Source organism: Corvus hawaiiensis, chromosome 5 (genome assembly GCF_020740725.1).
Source record: "Corvus hawaiiensis isolate bCorHaw1 chromosome 5, bCorHaw1.pri.cur, whole genome shotgun sequence".
Classification (NCBI taxonomy): domain Eukaryota; kingdom Metazoa; phylum Chordata; class Aves; order Passeriformes; family Corvidae; genus Corvus; species Corvus hawaiiensis.
This window is the reverse complement of record NC_063217.1, coordinates 10594825-10598831: the sequence shown is the minus strand read 5'-3', so window position 1 is coordinate 10598831 and position 4007 is coordinate 10594825. Positions and strand designations below refer to the sequence as shown.

General features: G+C 48.4%; 1 pseudogene; it reads right to left on the bottom strand.

The window, feature by feature from the left end:
* Positions 1-655: 655 nt before the first annotated feature.
* LOC125326094 lies at positions 656-2847 on the bottom strand (annotated as a pseudogene).
* Positions 2848-4007: the final 1160 nt, after the last annotated feature.

Sequence of the window (4007 nt, the reverse complement as noted above, 5' to 3'; positions counted from 1 at the left end):
GGCATTAGTCTGTCCCTTTGTTCTGCAAAGAAAAATTTAATGCAGAAAGGGACTGCAGGATATGCATTCACCTGCTGACATCCCCCTCCCTCTTTTTCTGGGACAAGGCTTAGGACAGGAGGCACATCAGACATGATTCTGCACGTGTTGAATGACAGAAACTGACAGCCCTGCCAGTCCTGGCACACATGCAGCAAGGCTAAGGAAAGTTTTTGGGGAGTCTAGCTCTCAAGGCATGCCCTCATGCAGTACAGGCCACATTTCTGGGAGGTGTGATCCACAGCAGAGCTCTCCAGTGCATTGTACAAGGGCTGTCATGAACAGGGGATACCTCAGGGGAGTTTGAAACATCATGGACTCTTAAAAGTAGTTTTTTCCATTAGACTCTACCTGCGTATTAGTGTTAGTGGTCTAATATACTTGGTAGCTTCAAGCATTTAAATAGGAGCCATTCCAGCTTTATCATTCTTTTTGTAAGAAAATATCTTGTGTTACTCTATTTAGATGATTATATGTTGGGGTCTCCTCCCCCTGAGCACTTGTCTGTTCACAGGCCCCTCACGTCATACACACACCGCAATGGCTCAAGCACAAGCACACGCTGTTAAAACCTTAAAACCACCCCCAGCCCTGGCTCAGCCTGCCCTCTCCCCACTGCAGAGACATGATCAACCCATGGAATAAGTTACAGCAATCATTTATCCAGCATCCAGCTCCTGGGCTGCCTGTTTTGGAGTAACCAAGAACAGCTCAGCAGGAGCTGATTGGGAATCTGCCTGACAGGGACATGCCAGGAACGTGCCCTTTGCCAGGGAAAGGTGCAGCCTTGCTCCTGGTGATGCACTGGGAAAGACACAGAACCCTCTTCCTGAACCCTCTGGTCAGATGAGGTCGTCTCCCAACAGCCACCAAAGCAGCTCCTCCCTCACCCCCACAAGCAGGTGGGACACAGCTACACTCCCACCCCCCCCCCCCCCCCCCCCCACTCTGTACCAACATGAAATAACCTAGGACAGAGACAGCCAGAGACCTAGACTACCAGGAACAAAGGATTTACATTTACAGGTAGAAAAACCCTCCCACAACTCTTTAAAAAAAAAAAAAAAAAAGTGTCTTTTATACTCTCCAACTTAAGTTTCTTTGGAAAGTGAAGTAACTGAATCGCAAGGACGCACTAGAATATTCCATGGTGCTATTTTACCAAAAAATTAGAAGAAAACAAAATTGTCCAGGCGAGTTTTTCATCTACACATCACCTGGCCCCGCTCTTAGTTCGTGTTTCTCTGGCGGACGTTCTTGTCCTTGTGGTTTGTGGCATTGCTCTTCAGTGGTGCAGAGCCTCCATCATCATCATCAGGAACCTCACCTGGCTTCCTCCTCTTCTCATAGATGAAGATGATGGTGACAAGAACAAGGACTTCTGCCACAATGCCCAGGAAGGACCAGAGCGCTGCCAGGCGGCTGCGGACGCGCAGGTTCACCGTGGCATCCCCAGTGCCGAACGAGTTGGTGCCATTGCAGAAATAGTCGCCTTGTCCTGCTCAATATCCAGTTTAAGGATGCGTAGCTCTGTCTTGTTGCCACTGGACTTGATGATGTATCACCCAGAGGCGTTCTCGAGGAGCCTGTGGCCACTTTTGTGCCAGGACCAAGTGGTGACAGCAGGGAAAGAGGGATTCTTGCAGACCAGCACACCCGTGTCCCCCTCATTCCCATGCTCGGACTTCTTGTAGGCCACCACCTGGGGGGCAACTGAAATATTCACTTGTCCTCTTATCTGTGGGTTTGCTTCATAAACACACTCGTAGATGCCCTACTTAAATGGTGCAGCAGTTTAATTAAATTAATAATTGCATCTTAATTGACACCTTATTGCTTGGTGTACTGTCTTGTTGAGCAACAAGTTAGACAAAGGCAATGCCTGTGCTATAAAATAACACAAGCCCTTGACACAGATGTGAGCACTGGATCACAGCCATCAGTCACTGTTCACAGAGCCACAGAATGGGTCAGGTTGGAAAGGACCACAAGGGGCCACCTGGTCCAACCTCCCTCCTCAAGCAGGGTCATCCCAGACCACAGGCACAGGATTGCTTCTGTTTGTAAGCAGTGCCTCTGGTAACATCTGGGGCCTACAACAGCCCAGAATAACTTCCGCATGGAAATCCCTTTCGCTGATAGTTTCAAATGTGAGCTCACAGATATGCAACCAGCAGCTATGGATGGGTGACAGTGCAATTGAGGCATTAGAGGGGCCAGTGCCATTTTCTCTGCCAGTGCCTCCCCGCTTGGCATGTGGCTGCTGGGCCTCTTGGGACCAGGATGTACAATGTACAGCTCAGTGATGTACCTTGAGACATGGGAAGGTGCTGATTTTGCTTATATCGGCAGACTTCTACAAGTCTCTCTTCTACTGAGTTCATGAGTATTGGCCCAAAGAATACCTGTCTGCATAACCCTTTTCTATGAGGCTAGGAACTCTAAAGAGGAAACCATTTTGGATCCCACAATCTTCTACCAAAATGTTTGAAAGATGGACCGAGGAGAAAGACAGGTGTCCCTGTCACCAGAAATGACCCTGCCACCTAGCAACGCAGCAGAATCCTGAGCAGAGCTGTAGGGAAACGTGGTTTCTGTGCTTGCTCTCCCTGACTGAAAGAGTCCCCAGGGATTAACAGGAGGGAAGTAGTTCCTGGCTCCATTCCTGGAACAGCTCCCAGGGAACCATGGAGAAAGTACTGCTCATACTTGCACAGAATACCTTTGTGATGTTACCAGGTCCTGCTCAAAGAGAACTGGCTGTTCTGGGAGATAGAGCAGTTTGGTAAGGGATATGGGTGTTGGCATTTCCTGAGACAGGAGCACCTTTCCCAGCTGGGCAGTGTGGATATACTTGACCAGGTGGGACTGAAGCTCCAGGCTGCTGAAACAGAAGCTAGGAAGGATGGAATACCTTCTTTTTACTTACGTGACCCCATGCACATCTGGGTATCTGTTCAAACAGTAGCTACATATGCTTTTGTTTCTGCCTCCCTTGTGGTGATGAACTAGATCTTCAAAAGTTTATTTTGCAAAGAGAAGTTGTTAAAAGCTGAGCCACAGCCTTTCATTTGGGGAGTTGCAGAGATTACTACTGCTGGGATTCTGGCAGGTGGTTATGTAGGGGTACCATGAGTAGAGAGGTGGTAGTAGTTCATGCATGAATAGAGAGGAGAGGATAAGAATGTAGACCCTCAGTTATAGTAGTAGACAACACGACTCATGAAAGAGTTAACAGAATGGACTGTCAGCATGGATATGATTTATTCCCTCCATATAGCACTGTGGGAAGGCAAGGCACATGCAGAGGACGGGCTCTGTTTAGGAAGGGAGGGGATGAATGCTGCTAAGTGTTTGTGAAGGTTTTGATGGACATATGAATTATCCAAATTGCCACCTCCAGTTCTGGAATTAGAAGAGACAGACAAGTGTACGTGGCCATCTGTGCCTATGAGGCCAGGCAGTGTGTGTGGGAGCTGAGGGCTGAGCCCTGCTGGAATCCCTCCATCTGGCATGAGAATGCTCATGAGCCATTTGGATTGCACAGCAGGAAATGGGACTATGAGCACTGTTGGTATGGATTTCTAGGATGCCTCTCTGTGTCCAACACCTTGTGGTCAACCAGCTGGACACACATTCCACTGGTGGTCATTGCAAACTGGACCTGTAACCAATGGTCAAGGGGGGAAGCAACATTTTGTGTTTTACAGTATACAGAGAATGTTCCCAGAAACCACTTCTAATTCCAGGCAGGAAGAGCACATATTAGGAACACTGCTGTTGTCCCAAACTAGAAATTGATCTGCCATGGAGCCCCTGACTGAAGGTAGCTTGCCTGGCTTCAGCCTGAAGAGTGAGGTGGGGCTACAGATGGGCCGTATGAAGCATGGATAGTTGTCTCATAAGCATATGGAGAAAATGCTGGGATAGGGAGATTATCCATGGCAGACAGCAGGGTGTTGTCACAC